An 18,886-nucleotide genomic window follows, 5' to 3' on the forward strand; every position below is an offset into this window, starting at 1 on the left:
AAGTTGAACTTTCTGGTTAGATCTTCTTATTTGAGTTTTATCCGTGCTTTTAGTTGAGTGCTTATGTATGTTCTTGTTTATTTGCGATAGAATTTCTGGAGTGTGAAGCGTGCTACTATGAGTCTCTAGGTTTTGCGGATCGTCAGCAAGGCAAGTAACACTTTGGTCATATCCCTTTTACCAAGTTTTTATGCATTGGTTTCAACCCTGAAACATTGCATGAGTAGGATCTCTTAACCTGTGGGTTTGGGAAGTAGATGATGAGGTAGAACCTATTACCCTTTATTATCAAACCCTGGGAGTTACTTCTACATTATGCTACTTATTGCCATGCAATGCTCGTAGACGCGGATTGGGTTTGAGTGTATCCATGAAGGTATAGAAGTAGACCCTACTAAGGTTCAGTCAGTCACTGAGTGGTTGGCACCCACCTCAGTTGGAGAGATCCGCAGTTTTCTAGGACTCGCGCGATATTATCGACAGATTCATTGAGAATTTCTCTAAGATTGCAAAGCCCATGACAGAGCTGTTGAAGAAGGCCACCAAGTTTAAATGGACATATGAATGTGAGGCAAGTTTTTAGGAGTTGATGAAATGTTTGACTATGGCCCCAGTGCTGATTCTGCCAGATATACGTAAGGATTTCCAAGTTTATTGCGACGCGTCTCGCTTAGGACTTGGAAGTGTACTTATGCAAGACGGAAGAGTTGTTTTGTATGCCTCACAACAGCTTCGACCGCATGAATTAAATTATGCCACGCATGATTTGGAGTTAGCAGCCATAGTGCATGCACTCAAAACCTGGAGACATTTTCTTATTGGGAATCATTGTGATGTGTACACGGATCATATGAGTTTGAAGTACATTTTCACATAGAAGGAGTTGAATCTCAAGCAAAGGAGATGGTTGGAGCTCATAAAGGATTACGATATGAAGTTGCCCTATCATCCAGGCAAGGTCAATGTCATAGTAGATACTTTGAGCCGGAAGCGTTACGCCAATACCCTTGTAAGCGGAGGGTTGCCAACGGAGTTAGCTGAAGATCTCAGGGAGCTACTCTTGGAGATAGTCCCTAGAGGTTTTGTTGCAGCATTGGAAATTCAGTCGACATTATTGGGAAAAATTCGAGAAGCTCAGAAGGATGATAAGGAAATTGTGAGATAAAGGAGAAGATGAGCAAAGGAAAGGCCAAGGGTTTTCGTGAGGATGAGCACGACACCTTCTGGTTTGAGGACCATGTATATGTGCCAAATAATGCGGAGATCAGGAAGTTGATACTTCAGGAAGCTCATGACTCGCCATACTCGATACACCCCGGAAACACCAAGATGTATTTGGATTTGAAGGAGCGTTTCTGGTGGACTGGAATGAAAAAGATATTGCCGAGTATGTAGCAGTATGTGATGTATGTCAGAGAGTGAAGGCGGAACATCACAAGCCAACAGGATTACTGCAGCCTATGCCAATACCCGAACGGAAGTGGGACAAGCTTGGCATGGTTTTTATCACTGGTTTACCCAGGACCCGATCGGGATATGATTCTATCTGGGTAGTAGTGGCTCGTCGACTAAAGTAGCTCACTTTATCCCTGTGAAAACCACCTACACCAGTGCGAAGTTGGCCAAGATATACATGACCAAGATCATATGTCTGCATGGAGTTTCGAGCACCATCATATCAGATAGAGGAACACAATTTACTTCAAAGTTTTGGCACCAGCTGCACCAGACTTTGGGTACCACGCTAGACTTCAGGATCGCTTTTCATCCGCAGACAGATGGACAAACCGAGAGAGTCAATCAGATTCTGGAGGACATGTTGAGAGCTTGTGCGCTAGATTATGGATCTAGTTGGCATGATAACTTGCCCTACACGGAGTTCTCATACAACAACTACCAGGCCGGTTTGAAGATGGCACCTTTCGAAGCCTTGTATGGAAAAAGGTGCAGGACGCCGTTGATGTCGGAAGAAGTTGGAGACCGCCAGTTGTTTGGACCCAATTTGATCAAGGAGTCAGAAGAGAAGGTTAAGCTGATTCGAGATAGACTGAAGGTAGCTCAGTCCAGGCAGAAAAGTTATGCAATCTCAAAACACAAGGAGGTAGTCTACGAAACAGGAGACGGAGCATATCTTCATGTGTCACTCCTGCGAGGAGTTAAACTTTTTGGAGTTAAGGGAAAGCTAGCCCCAAGATTCGTAGGACCATACCAAGTTTTGGAACATATGGGAGAGGTTGCCTACAAGTTGGAGCTACCCGAAGGACTGTCATGAGTTCATGATGTGTTTCACGTTTCCCAGTTGAATAAGTGTCATGCTGAGATGGCTGATATTCCTCTGAGAGATACAGTGCCCCTGGAAGCAATCATTTGGATAGTGATCTGACTTATGAGGAGAAACCAGTCAAGATTCTCGAGTTTGCCAGCTGAGTTACACACAGCAAGGTTCTCAAATTTTGAAAGTTCAGTGGAGCCACCATGCCGAGGATGAAGCCACCTGAGAACGAGAGGAAGACCTGCGCAAGGCCCACCAACACCTATTTTCTAGCCAACCCGAATCTCGAGGGTGAGATTCATCTTAAGGGGGGTAGGTTTGTAACATCCCAAATTTTCAATTTGGAATGTTATACATCGGTCATCATTGCATATCAAATTTTATGGCATTTTGGTTGATCCTAGAAATTCTAAGCAACTCAAGGACCCACGGAGAGAGTTGGGAATTTCGTTATTTTCATATTTGAGTTTTTCTAAAATTTTGAAAAGAGGATCATTTGGTTTTAATTACTTTTCTCATCAAATATTTCTAATATGAAAAATAAAAGAGAGGGGATAAAATAACTTCTCCAAATAAAGAAATATTGGAGGAAAAATATTAAAATCAAATAAGTATGTTATTTGGACTTTTATTGCTATTTTATTTGAATTAGGAAAAATATGCGTTTTTCAGAATTGCATTAGACGCCCAAATACATGTTCACTTTGTCCGGAATATTATTAGAGGACCGTGAAAATTTATTTCAGGATTTTTGGACTCCGTTTAGTATTTCTTTTATTAGTTTTTCCATGTCAGGTTTATTTAAGAAAAAAAAAGTAAACCGACCTAAGGGGCCGTGTCCATCCCGTACACCTCGCCCCGGCCGGCCCTTTATAGGCCGAGGCCTCGCCCCGCCAGCCCAGCCGCCCCACCTCCGCAAACCCTAAAGCCGCCGCTGCCGTTCCCCACCGCCGCCGCCCCGCGGAGCCGCCGCCACCCAGTCGCCCCGCCGCCGCCGTTCCCAAGCCGCCGGAGCCGCCACTGATCCCGTCGTTGCCGAGGTAGCCGCCGCCGCCGACTCAGTTTTCTCGGGAAAACCGTCGGTTTTTTTCGAAACCCTAGATCTAGTTTTTTTTAGTTTAGGTTCGGTTTTTTGGTTTAGTTAAATAGCGGACGTTCATCTGTACATTCGTTTTAATGAATGATGTTCGTCAGTTAGCCGCAGACATCGAAGGCTCGTTCGTTAGCCTGTTCGTCTCGTTTTATTTTCCAGGGTTTTTCCGCGGTTATTTTCGATCATGATTTATGCCCTGATCTTCGTTTTAGTTTATCTTTTCGCTCGTTTATCCAAATCAGGTGAAACAAGTGCCTAGGTCTTCATCTCGAAGCCCTCTTTATGTTTAACCAACTTGAACAAGATTTTGGTACTGTAAAATTTGGCTTTAGTCTAGATTAGTAAATGGATCTTGTTTCTTTCGTAGTTTGAGTTCGTTGCTCTGTTTGATTTGATTCTTTTTGCAAATCGGAGTGCTTAAGTTGAACTTTCTGGTTAGATCTTCTTATTTGAGTTTTATCCGTGCTTTTAGTTGAGTGCTTATGTATGTTCTTGTTTATTTGCGATAGAATTTCTAGAGTGTGAAGCGTGCTACTATGAGTCTCTAGGTTTTGCGGATCGTCAGCAAGGCAAGTAACACTTTGGTCATATCCCTTTTACCAAGTTTTTATGCATTGGTTTCAACCCTGAAACATTGCATGAGTAGGATCTCTTAACCTGTGGGTTTGGGAAGTAGATGATGAGGTAGAACCTATTACCCTTTATTATCAAACCCTGGGAGTTACTTCTACGTTATGCTACTTATTGCCATGCAATGCTCGTAGACGCGGATTGGGTTTGAGTGTATCCATGAAGGTATAGAAGTAGACCCTACTAAGGTTCAGTCAGTCACTGAGTGGTTGGCACCCACCTCAGTTGGAGAGATCCGCAGTTTTCTAGGACTCGCGCGATATTATCGACAGATTCATTGAGAATTTCTCTAAGATTGCAAAGCCGATGACAGAGCTGTTGAAGAAGGCCACCAAGTTTAAATGGACATATGAATGTGAGGCAAGTTTTTAGGAGTTGAAGAAATGTTTGACTATGGCCCCAGTGCTGATTCTGCCAGATATACGTAAGGATTTCCAAGTTTATTGCGACGCGTCTCGCTTAGGACTTGGAAGTGTACTTAAGCAAGACGGAAGAGTTGTTTTGTATGCCTCACAACAGCTTCGACCGCATGAATTAAATAATGCCACGCATGATTTGGAGTTAGCAGCCATAGTGCATGCACTCAAAACCTGGAGACATTTTCTTATTGGGAATCATTGTGATGTGTACACGGATCATATGAGTTTGAAGTACATTTTCACATAGAAGGAGTTGAATCACAAGCAAAGGAGATGGTTGGAGCTCATAAAGGATTACGATATGAAGTTGCCCTATCATCCAGGCAAGGTCAATGTCATAGTAGATGCTTTGAGCCGGAAGCGTTACACCAATACCCTTGTAAGCGGAGGGTTGCCAACGGAGTTAGCTGAAGATCTCAGGGAGCTACTCTTGGAGATAGTCCCTAGAGGTTTTGTTGCAGCATTGGAAATTCAGTCGACATTATTGGGAAAAATTCGAGAAGCTTAGAAGGATGATAAGGAAATTGTGAGATAAAGGAGAAGATGAGCAAAGGAAAGGCCAAGGGTTTTCGTGAGGATGAGCACGACACCTTCTGGTTTGAGGACCATGTATATGTGCCAAATAATGCGGAGATCAGGAAGTTGATACTTCAGGAAGCTCATGACTCGCCATACTCGATACACCCCGGAAACACCAAGATGTATTTGGATTTGAAGGAGCATTTCTGGTGGACTGGAATGAAAAAGATATTGCCGAGTATGTAGCAGTATGTGATGTATGTCAGAGAGTGAAGGCGGAACATCACAAGCCAACAGGATTACTGCAGCCTATGCCAATACCCGAACGGAAGTGGGACAAGCTTGGCATGGTTTTTATCACTGGTTTACCCAGGACCCGATCGGGATATGATTCTATCTGGGTAGTAGTGGCTCGTCGACTAAAGTAGCTCACTTTATCCCTGTGAAAACCACCTACACCAGTGCGAAGTTGGCCAAGATATACATGACCAGGATCATATGTTTGCATGGAGTTTCGAGCACCATCATATCAGATAGAGGAACACAATTTACTTCAAAGTTTTGGCACCAGCTGCACCAGACTTTGGGTACGACGCTAGACTTCAGTATCGCTTTTCATCCGCAGACAGATGGACAAACCGAGAGAGTCAATCAGATTCTGGAGGACATGTTGAGAGCTTGTGCGCTAGATTATGGATCTAGTTGGCATGATAACTTGCCCTACACGGAGTTCTCATACAACAACTACCAGGCCGGTTTGAAGATGGCACCTTTCGAAGCCTTGTATGGAAGAAGGTGCAGGACGCCGTTGATGTCGGAAGAAGTTGGAGACCGCCAGTTGTTTGGACCCAATTTGATCAAGGAGTCAGAAGAGAAGGTTAAGCTGATTCGAGATAGACTGAAGGTAGCTCAGTCCAGGCAGAAAAGTTATGCAATCTCAAAACACAAGGAGGTAGTCTACGAAACAGGAGACGGAGCATATCTTCATGTGTCACTCCTGCGAGGAGTTAAACTTTTTGGAGTTAAGGGAAAGCTAGCCCCAAGATTCGTAGGACCATACCAAGTTTTGGAACATATGGGAGAGGTTGCCTACAAGTTGGAGCTACCCGAAGGACTGTCATGAGTTCATGATGTGTTTCACGTTTCCCAGTTGAAGAAGTGTCATGTTGAGATGGCTGATATTCCTCTGAGAGATACAGTGCCCCTGGAAGCAATCAGTTGGATAGTGATCTGACCTATGAGGAGAAACCAGTCAAGATTCTCGAGTTTGCCAGCTGAGTTACACACAGCAAGGTTCTCAAATTTTGCAAAGTTCAGTGGAGCCACCATGCCGAGGATGAAGCCACCTGAGAACGAGAGGAAGACCTGCGCAAGGCCCACCAACACCTATTTTCTAGCCAACCTGAATCTCGAGGGTGAGATTCATCTTAAGGGGGGTAGGTTTGTAACATCCCAAATTTTCAATTTGGAATGTTATACATCGGTCATCATTGCATATCAAATTTTATGGCATTTTGGTTGATCCTAGAAATTCTAAGCAACTCAAGGACCCACGGAGAGAGTTGGGAATTTCGTTATTTTCATATTTGAGTTTTTCTAAAATTTTGAAAAGAGGATCATTTGGTTTTAATTACTTTTCTCATCAAATATTTCTAATATGAAAAATAAAAGAGAGGGGATAAAATAACTTCTCCAAATAAAGAAATATTGGAGGAAAAATATTAAAATCAAATAAGTATGTTATTTGGACTTTTATTGCTATTTTATTTGAATTAGGAAAAATATGCGTTTTTCAGAATTGCATTAGATGCCCAAATACATGTTCACTTTGTCCGGAATATTATTAGAGGACCGTGAAAATTTATTTCAGGATTTTTGGACTCCGTTTAGTATTTCTTTTATTAGTTTTTCCATGTCAGGTTTATTTAAGAAAAAAAAGTAAACCGACCTAAGGGGCCGTGTCCATCCCGTACACCTCGCCCCGGCCGGCCCTTTATAGGCCGAGGCCTCGCCCCGCCAGCCCAGCCGCCCCACCTCCGCAAACCCTAAAGCCGCCGCTGCCGTTCCCCACCGCCGCCGCCCCGCGGAGCCGCCGCCACCCGGTCGCCCCGCTGCCGCCGTTCCCAAGCCGCCGGAGCCGCCACTGATCCCGTCGTTGCCGAGGTAGCCGCCGCCGCCGACTCAGTTTTCTCGGGAAAACCGTCGGTTTTTTTTCGAAACCCTAGATCTAGTTTTTTTAGTTTAGGTTCGGTTTTTTGGTTTAGTTAAATAGCGGACGTTCATCTGTACATTCGTTTTAATGAATGATGTTCGTCAGTTAGCCGCAGACAGCGAATGTTCGTTCGTTAGCCTGTTCGTCTCGTTTTATTTTCCAGGGTTTTTCCGCGGTTATTTTCGATCATGATTTATGCCCTGATCTTCGTTTTAGTTTATCTTTTCGCTCGTTTATCCAAATCAGGTGAAACAAGTGCCTAGGTCTTCATCTCAAAGCCCTCTTTATGTTTAACCAACTTGAACAAGATTTTGGTACTGTAAAATTTGGCTTTAGTCTAGATTAGTAAATGGATCTTGTTTCTTTCGTAGTTTGAGTTCGTTGCTCCGTTTGATTTGATTCTTTTTGCAAATCGGAGTGCTTAAGTTGAACTTTCTGGTTAGATCTTCTTATTTGAGTTTTATCCGTGCTTTTAGTTGAGTGCTTATGTATGTTCTTGTTTATTTGCGATAGAATTTCTGGAGTGTGAAGCGTGCTACTATGAGTCTCTAGGTTTTGCGGATCGTGAGCAAGGCAAGTAACACTTTGGTCATATCCCTTTTACCAAGTTTTTATGCATTGGTTTCAACCCTGAAACATTGCATGAGTAGGATCTCTTAACCTGTGGGTTTGGGAAGTAGATGATGAGGTAGAACCTATTACCCTTTATTATCAAACCCTGGGAGTTACTTCTACGTTATGCTACTTATTGCCATGCAAAGCTCGTAGACGCGGATTGGGTTTGAGTGTATCCATGAAGGTATAGAAGTAGACCCTACTAAGGTTCAGTCAGTCACTGAGTGGTTGGCACCCACCTCAGTTGGAGAGATCCGCAGTTTTCTAGGACTCGCGCGGTATTATCGACAGATTCATTGAGAATTTCTCTAAGATTGCAAAGCCCATGACAGAGCTGTTGAAGAAGGCCACCAAGTTTAAATGGACATATGAATGTGAGGCAAGTTTTTAGGAGTTGAAGAAATGTTTGACTATGGCCCCAGTGCTGATTCTGCCAGATATACGTAAGGATTTCCAAGTTTATTGCGACGCGTCTCGCTTAGGACTTGGAAGTGTACTTATGCAAGACGGAAGAGTTGTTTTGTATGCCTCACAACAGCTTCGACCGCATGAATTAAATTATGCCACGCATGATTTGGAGTTAGCAGCCATAGTGCATGCACTCAAAACCTGGAGACATTTTCTTATTGGGAATCATTGTGATGTGTACACGGATCATATGAGTTTGAAGTACATTTTCACATAGAAGGAGTTGAATCTCAAGCAAAGGAGATGGTTGGATCTCATAAAGGATTACGATATGAAGTTGCCCTATCATCCAGGCAAGGTCAATGTCATAGTAGATGCTTTGAGCCGGAAGCGTTACGCCAATACCCTTGTAAGCGGAGGGTTGCCAACGGAGTTAGCTGAAGATCTCAGGGAGCTACTCTTGGAGATAGTCCCTAGAGGTTTTGTTGCAGCATTGGAAATTCAGTCGACATTATTGGGAAAAATTCGAGAAGCTCAGAAGGATGATAAGGAAATTGTGAGATAAAGGAGAAGATGAGCAAAGGAAAGGCCAAGGGTTTTCGTGAGGATGAGCACGACACCTTCTGGTTTGAGGACCATGTATATGTGCCAAATAATGCGGAGATCAGGAAGTTGATACTTCAGGAAGCTCATGACTCGCCATACTCGATACACCCCGGAAACACCAAGATGTATTTGGATTTGAAGGAGCGTTTCTGGTGGACTGGAATGAAAAAGATATTGCCGAGTATGTAGCAGTATGTGATGTATGTCAGAGAGTGAAGGCAGAACATCACAAGCCAACAGGATTACTGCAGCCTATGCCAATACCCGAACGGAAGTGGGACAAGCTTGGCATGGTTTTTATCACTGGTTTACCCAGGACCCGATCGGGATATGATTCTATCTGGGTAGTAGTGGCTCGTCGACTAAAGTAGCTCACTTTATCCCTATGAAAACCACCTACACCAGTGCGAAGTTGGCCAAGATATACATGACCAGGATCATATGTCTGCATGGAGTTTCGAGCACCATCATATCAGATAGAGGAACACAATTTACTTCAAAGTTTTGGCACCAGCTGCACCAGACTTTGGGTACCACGCTAGACTTCAGTATCGCTTTTCATCCGTAGACAGATGGACAAACCGAGAGAGTCAATCAGATTCTGGAGGACATGTTGAGAGCTTGTGCGCTAGATTATGGATCTAGTTGGCATGATAACTTGCCCTACGCGGAGTTCTCATACAACAACTACCAGGCCGGTTTGAAGATGGCACCTTTCGAAGCCTTGTATGGAAGAAGGTGCAGGATGCCGTTGATGTCGGAAGAAGTTGGAGACCGCCAGTTGTTTGGACCCAATTTGATCAAGGAGTCAGAAGAGAAGGTTAAGCTGATTCGAGATAGACTGAAGGTAGCTCAGTCCAGGCAGAAAAGTTATGCAATCTCAAAACACAAGGAGGTAGTCTACGAAAAAGGAGATGGAGCATATCTTCATGTGTCACTCCTGCGAGGAGTTAAACTTTTTGGAGTTAAGGGAAAGCTAGCCCCAAGATTCGTAGGACCATACCAAGTTTTGGAACATATGGGAGAGGTTGCCTACAAGTTGGAGCTACCCGAAGGACTGTCATGAGTTCATGATGTGTTTCACGTTTCCTAGTTGATGAAGTGTCATGCTGAGATGGCTGATATTCCTCTGAGAGATACAGTGCCCCTGGAAGCAATCAGTTGGATAGTGATCTGACCTATGAGGAGAAACCAGTCAAGATTCTCGAGTTTGCCAGCTGAGTTACACACAGCAAGGTTCTCAAATTTTGCAAAGTTCAGTGGAGCCACCATGCCGAGGATGAAGCCACCTGAGAACGAGAGGAAGACCTGCGCAAGGCCCACCAACACCTATTTTCTAGCCAACCTGAATCTCGAGGGTGAGATTCATCTTAAGGGGGGTAGGTTTGTAACATCCCAAATTTTCAATTTGGAATGTTATACATCGGTCATTATTGCATATCAAATTTTATGGCATTTTGGTTGATCCTAGAAATTCTAAGCAACTCAAGGACCCACGGAGAGAGTTGGGAATTTCGTTATTTTCATATTTGAGTTTTTCTAAAATTTTGAAAAGAGGATCATTTGGTTTTAATTACTTTTCTCATCAAATATTTCTAATATGAAAAATAAAAGAGAGGGGATAAAATAACTTCTCCAAATAAAGAAATATTGGAGGAAAAATATTAAAATCAAATAAGTATGTTATTTGGACTTTTATTGCTATTTTATTTGAATTAGGAAAAATATGCGTTTTTCAGAATTGCATTAGACGCCCAAATACATGTTCACTTTGTCCGGAATATTATTAGAGGACCGTGAAAATTTATTTCAGGATTTTTGGACTCCGTTTAGTATTTCTTTTATTAGTTTTTCCATGTCAGGTTTATTTAAGAAAAAAAAAGTAAACCGACCTAAGGGGCCGTGTCCATCCCGTACACCTCGCCCCGGCCGGCCCTTTATAGGCCGAGGCCTCGCCCCGCCAGCCCAGCCGCCCCACCTCCGCAAACCCTAAAGCCGCCGCTGCCGTTCCCCACCGGCGCCACCCCGCGGAGCCGCCGCCACCCAGTCGCCCCGCCGCCGCCGTTCCCAAGCCGCCGGAGCCGCCACTGACCCCGTCGTTGCCGAGGTAGCCGCCGCCGCCGACTCAGTTTTCTCGGGAAAACCGTCGGGTTTTTTTTGAAACCCTAGATCTAGTTTTTTTAGTTTAGGTTCGGTTTTTTGGTTTAGTTAAATAGCGGACGTTCATCTGTACATTCGTTTTAATGAATGATGTTCGTCAGTTAGCCACAGACAGCGAATGTTCGTTCGTTAGCCTGTTCGTCTCGTTTTATTTTCCAGGGTTTTTCCGCGGTTATTTTCGATCATGATTTATGCCCTGATCTTCGTTTTAGTTTATCTTTTCGCTCGTTTATCTAAATCAGGTGAAACAAGTGCCTAGGTCTTCATCTCGAAGCCCTCTTTATGTTTAACCAACTTGAACAAGATTTTGGTACTGTAAAATTTGGCTTTAGTCTAGATTAGTAAATGGATCTTGTTTCTTTCGTAGTTTGAGTTTCGTTGCTCCGTTTGATTTGATTCTTTTTGCAAATCGGAGTGCTTAAGTTGAACTTTCTGGTTAGATCTTCTTATTTGAGTTTTATCCGTGCTTTTAGTTGAGTGCTTATGTATGTTCTTGTTTATTTGCGATAGAATTTCTGGAGTGTGAAGCGTGCTACTATGAGTCTCTAGGTTTTGCGGATTGTCAGCAAGGCAAGTAACACTTTGGTCATATCCCTTTTACCAAGTTTTTATGCATTGGTTTCAACCCTGAAACATTGCATGAGTAGGATCTCTTAACCTGTGGGTTTGGGAAGTAGATGATGAGGTAGAACCTATTACCCTTATTTATCAAACCCTGGGAGTTACTTCTACGTGCACCTGGAGAATCCACTGTTGTCCTAGGAGAATACACATATGGGTTAACATAAGGTGGCTACTTAAATACACATATGGGTGGATTGGTTGCGGGCACCTGGAGAATCCACTGTTGTCCTAGGATATCCCGGAGTACCCGTGTGATCATCCTACGGTTCGCCACTAAGGCTTAAAGGGATCATAAAATTATTCATGATAGAAACTTCCATGTGCAGCCACAAGCTATTATGGGTTCTAGCAAAATTGAGTAGGTTGCATGACCTCTTCCAGCAGTAGGCTAGCAGATGTATGGGATGTAGGTTGGTACTGTCTACCCAGGGTTAGAGTTAATGCTTCCGAAAGACTGTGTCTCGGTCATCCGTTTCTCAAACACCATGTAGTGCGAGAAATCCAACAGAGGAGATCGAGTCTTGTGGGGAAAAGTGTGCAAACCTCTACAGAGTGTACAAACTAATCATGGTTAGTCGTGTCCCCGGTTATGGACAACTTGAGTATTTGGTACTTGAATTATTGATTTGATCTTATCACTCTAAGTTAATTTGTTGGGTTGATAATGATTACTTTGATTGGGATTGAGTTGGAGGAACCTTCTCAATGTTTCAACCACCATGTTAGTAAAATAAAATTTATTCCTTTGTTGTAGGAAAAAATTGGCATTTCGCAAAAACATTATAACCATAGAGCCTCCACCAACCATATATGCATGTAGTGATAGCATTTATCTACTCTTTGCTCTAATGTGTTATATTGCCAGCATATTCCATGTGCTGACCCGTTTTTGGGTTGCAACATATCATGTTGCACACTTTTCAAATGAAGAGTAAGGTGTGCTAGGTCATTTGTCGTGCACTCAGCTATGCTGTTGGAGTTGATGGACTCACTTTATATTCCAAGCCTTCCGCTGTTATCTTACTTAGATGGCTTTAAACCATATTTATTGTAATAAGTTCTCTTTTTGAGACTATCGGTGTAATTAGTGTGTGATTGCTACTCTGTTATAAATCCATTTGAGTAGTTTGTGTGTCAGCATTACCGATCCAGGGGTGACACTGAAGCACAGAGAATTGACCGTCTGAGGTCGGGTCGCTACAATGGGTTGACGCCCTGCGGCCCTTAGAGTCCCGACCGGCTTATACAACGTATCCGGCTCGGTGACCTTTCTTACATACCTTAAAATGCAAGCTTTACATACATGGCGGTTTATATCTATGGGCCTTAAGCCACCTTCGGGTCTGGGCCCTCTACTAAGCCTACCTATGAACCGTCATATGATCTTGGGATTCATTGTGATGAATCGTCATAGGGATAACCCAGCCCCTCCTGGGCGGGTCATACCTAATAGTTATATCCCCAATAGCAACCCTGGTGGGTACAAGACACCAGGGCACGTCTGGCTTGCCAAGTATGCCCGGGTGGGTTGTGCCCACCTCGGGTACCTTCCGGACTCTGTTTTTCTTCTATTTGCTTGTTTCCCAAGATAAAAAATCTTTATATACCCCCGAACCTATTGACCACCTTATCGTGGAGAAATCTTCTGTTTTATTTTCCTTGCTATTTTCTAACAGATCTGATCCACCATGGCTGCTTCAAGCTCCTCCAAGGACAAGTTCTTCGAGAACGTCATCAAACCATATTTGTGGGAGGTGATGCAGCACCCAAGGCTATCCAGATGCATGAGGGGGTGCTTCACATCCGCGATGTGCAAGGCCCCAAGGGGATGGGATCCATGGAGGATAGGCTTGAAGCTATGGAGCGGGAAGTCTTCCGGTGCAAGTGGATGGTAGAACATGGACTCAATGCCAATCACCTCATGATCACGGACTACACCCGTGATCTCAAGGTGGATGGCAAGTCCATGAAGGACAACGTCTTCACCTTCAACGAGCAAATCAATTTCCTCCAAACCCAAATCTATGATCTCCAAAACCAAGTCTTTGAATATGAGGCAAGGTTTAAAGGTATGAGTTTGGCTGCCAATTGCAGGACCCGTGAGACTCACTCCTCCTCTTATGATGGCGAGTCCTTGCCATGGAAATCCGAGGATAAGATTGCTACTACTTCATCACCACCACCTCCTTCTTCATCACCAAAGGAAAATTGAGTATCGGGTATGGGCACTCCCCTTGGCTTGTGCCAAGCTTGGGGGAGGTGCCCCGGTAACGTATCACCTCCACTATCATTTGCCTTTATTTATGTTAGTTTGATGCATAGTTATCTTTTGCTTTAGATGAATAAAAGTTTAGTTTGATTCTTTCTTTTTGAGAGTTTTCTTAGTGATCTATCTTTGTTATCGTCTGCAAGTTATATAATAAAGTTTAGTTTGAGTTTTGTTTTCTTTACTTTCATGTTCAATAAAAAGAAAGGAAATAAATGAAAATGATCATGTGCTAATTTTATGGTAAGTAATGACATCACATAAGGAAGAGTATAAGTAGAAAAGTTTATTGGAGATTTACAAACATATCATTGGTTGAAAGCACAAGTGCTCCCTAGGTGATTTTGGTAATTAATGTCAACATATCTCTTGTTGGACTAATACTTTTATCTAGTATATGTCAGAGAGTTCAACACAGGCGTGGCATGGACAAGAGGATGTGGAACCCCTTCAAGAAGCTACAGACAAGGATTTGCAAAAGCTCAAGACTCTACATTTTCATTTTAGTGATCCAAGATCACATTCACTCCATAGGAAAGCCAATACTATTAAAAGGGGATGAGGTGTTGCTTAATGGCTTGCTTGCTCAAAGTGCTTAGTGATATGCTCCAAAAGCCCTCAACCACTTCCTCATATCCACATATGTCCCGAACCAAAAGTCAATCTCGACCCCACCAAATTGATATATCCGGCACCACTGAGTTCACTTGACATATCCACTGCCAGAAATCCTAATCAATTCGGTCTCACTGATGAGATATCGGCCTTATCGAGATGGGCCTTCAAGCTCTTTGTTGCCTATGGCAATTATTTTAGTCTCACCGAGATATGCAATCGGTCCCATCGAGTTTGCTTGACCAACTCTTTGTTTTTACTTATTAGCAAAATTGGTATCACCAAGTTTGTGTAATCGATCAAACCGTGTTGAGGTTTTAACCTAACCCTAGCACATCAGTCCCACCGAGTTGATCATATCCGTCCCACCGAAAAGCCTAACGTTCACATTTTGAACTGAATCGGTTTGACCGAGTTTCTCAATTCGGTCCCACCGAGTTTGGCGAATTGTGTGTAACGACTAGATTTTGTGTGGAGGCTATATATACCCCTCGTCCCATCCTCCATTGGTGGAGAGAGCCATCAGAACATGCCTACACTTCCAGCATTCATTTTCTGAGAGAGAACCACCTACTCATATGTTGAGACCAAGATATTCCAATCCAACCACAAAAATCTTGATCTCTAGCCTTCCCCAAGTTGCTTTCCACTCAAATCATCTTTCCACCAAATCCAAATCTGTGAGAGAGAGTTGAGTGTTGGGGAGACTATCATTTGAAGCACAAGAGCAAGAAGTTCATCGTCAACACACCATCTATTACCCTTTGGACAGTGGTGTCTCCTAGATTGGTTAGGTGTCACTTGGGAGCCTCCCTCAAGATTGTGGAGTTGAACCAAGGAGTTTGTAAGGGCAAGGAGATCGCCTACTTCGTCAAGATCTACCCAAGTGATGCAAGTCCTTCGTGGGCGATGGCCATGGTGGGATAGACAAGGTTGCTTTTTTGTGGACCCTTCGTGGGTGGAGCCCTCTATGGACTCACGCAACCGTTACCCTTCGTGGGTTGAAGTCTCCATCAACATGGATGTACGATAGCACCACCTATCAGAACCATGCCAAAAATCTCGGTGTCTCCAATTGAATTTGCACACTCCAATCACATTCCTTTACTTTCTTGCAAGTTGCATGCTTTACTTTCCGTTACTCATATATTCTTTCCATGCTTGCTTGAAATGTATTGTGAATGATTAAACTTGTGCTAAAACTCCACCTTCACTTAAAGAAATTAATTCTTTGTTGAGGGTCAAATCACCCCCCTCTAGACAGCCCTTCTCGATACTACAGTTGGTATCAGAGCATTGGTCTCCATTGCTTTGGTTTAATCACCATTGGAGGAAGATGGATGAGTCTATGTTGGGGAGTCTTAGAGTAGAGTGCCTATACTTCATGGAGAATTCTTTCATGAGTGAAAAAATGAGATGCTTGAGATTTTCAATGAATATCACTTGAGAAAGTACATTACTAGCCCGCGTGCACCCCTTGTTGACCCCTTGCTTCCTACCCCTGATGAATCTATTGACATGATACGTAATCTTAGAACAATCAATCTTATTACTACAGGTTTGCCTAGAAATCCGTTTGGTTGCTTGCCTGTTCTTGATTGTGCTTACACCATATGGAGATTTCTTGAGGAACGATTCCCAAACCATTCCTTGCAAAACTTAGATGAGATTCTTCACAAGTCTATTTCTTTGAGTAAGATGAATTCCAATGATCCTAAGTTTGGTGATTGTTTATTTGAGCTTCGTAATCTTATGCGTGCCAAAGGAGATGTTGGAATCATTAGTAATATCATCTCCGAAGCCATTAGAATTCATTAAGATGAACATTGTGATGATCATTTATCTAATGAATCACTCTCTCTAGGAATTGATCAATCACAAGACGATGTTGAATATGGATTCTATGATGAGGATGATGATAGTGACATTGATCTTGATGAGTCCATGAGACATTTTGGTCTTATGGCTAATCTTCGCAGCTACATGGCTGGAGGAAAGGAATGGGTTCTTTATAGTGGATATACCGATCACATGACCAGAGACAAGGATATGTTTCATGAGCTAGCTGAAAACGACAGCCCTCGAAAGTATGTGACTTTTGGTGATAACTCAAAGGGTAAGGTGGTTGGCCATGGTAAGGTGGGCATCTCACACAATAGCTCCATACAAAATGTTATGCTCGTTGAATCTCTTGGCTATAATTTACTTTTCGTATCTAGACTTGCTGACTTTGGTTTCAATATCCTAGTTACTGAAGTAGATTGCCAAGTGTTTCGTAGAGATAATCATAAAATGGCCTTTACCGATATACGTAGACACTACTAGGGAAAAGCCTAGCAGTAGCGCGGGTAAAATGCTTATCAGTAGCGTGGGCAGCTACGCTACTAATACGGCGCTACAGCTAACGCTTAGCAGTAGCGCGTGCTGACCCGCGCTACTGCTATATAGGGATAGCAGCAGCGGTCGTCGTAAAAACACGCTGCTACTAATATCTATAGCCCCCTAGTATAAAAGGCGCTACTACTAAGACCTCGCTGCTACTAAAACCATACCCCGCGCTACTATTATTAGTTTCTAAATTTTTTTTTCTGCTCCATATTTTGTGCTGCTGAATTTTGTTTAGTGTTTTATACAATAGTCTCTAGCATATCATACACATACAAATCTGATCATATCATACACATACAAATAGCCTCATCAAATCGATCATGTCATCACCATAATCATCATCCAACACAAAATGATGTCTCTCTCGAAATAGCGATACAAGTTATGAGATGCCTCAAATACTTGCAACTACATCATCATCCATCTAAACAATGATATAGACAAGAAGAGCTATCACTATGAGTGAGAGCGGAACTATGCAGTACATGAGGCGGCGGTTATGAGTCCTCTCTTGCGTTAGCGTGAACCCAAGTAACTAGCTTCTGCTTCATGTCTGCTTTTGAACCATTTATGGCTGGCGCCCGAGAACCGCTCGGATCATTTACCCTGCACATAATCATCATTTTCCGAATATAACATGTCCAAAACATCACATGTACAAATATGACATGTCCAAATTCCAAATGTGACATGTCCAAATCACATGTCCACTTCAAATTTGCATATAGCAGGAAGAAAAATATAGAACTTGAAGAAAAATGCAATAAGTTTTTTTAAATAGCAACAATTGCTTTAACTAAAAAATAAATAGCAACAATTGCTTTAATTTAGAAATAGCAATAGTTTGAAACCTAGGGTTCATACTAAGTACCACTAAAAATAGCCAATAATCTGTCCTAGGTTTTTTTAACTAGGGTTCATACTAATTGTAATTAACTAACTAGCACTAAAAATAGTCTAGGGTTCATACTAATTGTAATTAACTAACTAGCACTAAAAATAGTCTAGGGTTCATACTAACTAGCACTAAATTGCTAGGGTTCATACTAACAGAGAGAGAGAGAGAGAGAAAGAGAGAGAGAGAGAGGGAGAGAGAGCAGAGAGCAGAGAGCAGAGAAGAGGGGAGGGGAGAGTGCTTACAGAGGGCGGAGAGAGAGATGTGGTCGGGGGAGACGGAGGCACCAAGGCGCGGCAAGGAGGAGTCGGGGAAGACGGCAGCGAGGCAGGGTTGGGGGAGACGGCTGCGAGGCAGGGTCGAGGGAGACGGCGGTGAGGCAGGGTCGAGGGAGACGGCGGCAGAGAGCGAGGGCAGGGGCTCCGGCAAGGTCGAGGTCGAGGGGGAGGAGCACAAGCGCATAGCAACATCGAGGGCAGACTCCGACGAAGAGCGAGGGCAGGGGCTCCGGCGAGGGCGAGGGCAGGGGCTACTGCGGAGGCGACAAGGGGAGAAGAGAGAGTGGGGAATTGGGGGAGAAAGCAAAGGAGGGAAGCCCGCATGGGGGTTATGTCAAAATAGCTTTAGCAGTAGCATGGGAAAAGAAAACACGCTGCTACTAAAATCCGTAGCAGTAGCGCGCTCCTCACAAACTCGCTACTGCTAAGTTGGGCCCGTCCTGTGGACAAGTTCAAACTTAGCAGTAGCACCCTACCCTAAAAGTGCACTACTACTAATTTGATAGCAGTAGCGCGGTTTGTCGAAGGGCGCTACTACTATACCTAGCATGTCGGCAATGGTGTGGGAATTATAGTAGTAGCGTGTTTTATTCCTGCAACGCTACTGCTAAGTGGATAGCAGTAGCGCCCTTTCTGACCACGCGCTACTGCTAAGTAGCAGTAGCACCTCATTTTAACACGTGCTACTGGTAAGACTCTGTGTATTAGGTTTTTCCTAGTAGTGAGAGGTGATCTATACATTGTTGATTTCACTAAAAAGGCTCAAGCTAGAACTTGCTTAATTGCTAAATCTTCTAAAGGTTGGTTGTGGCATAGAACGTTAGGTCGTGTGGGCATGTGAAATCTTGATAAGCTTATTAAAGGTGATCATATCCTTGGAGTGAAA

This window comes from Triticum dicoccoides, chromosome 4A (assembly GCF_002162155.2).
Source record: "Triticum dicoccoides isolate Atlit2015 ecotype Zavitan chromosome 4A, WEW_v2.0, whole genome shotgun sequence".
Taxonomy (NCBI): domain Eukaryota; kingdom Viridiplantae; phylum Streptophyta; class Magnoliopsida; order Poales; family Poaceae; genus Triticum; species Triticum dicoccoides.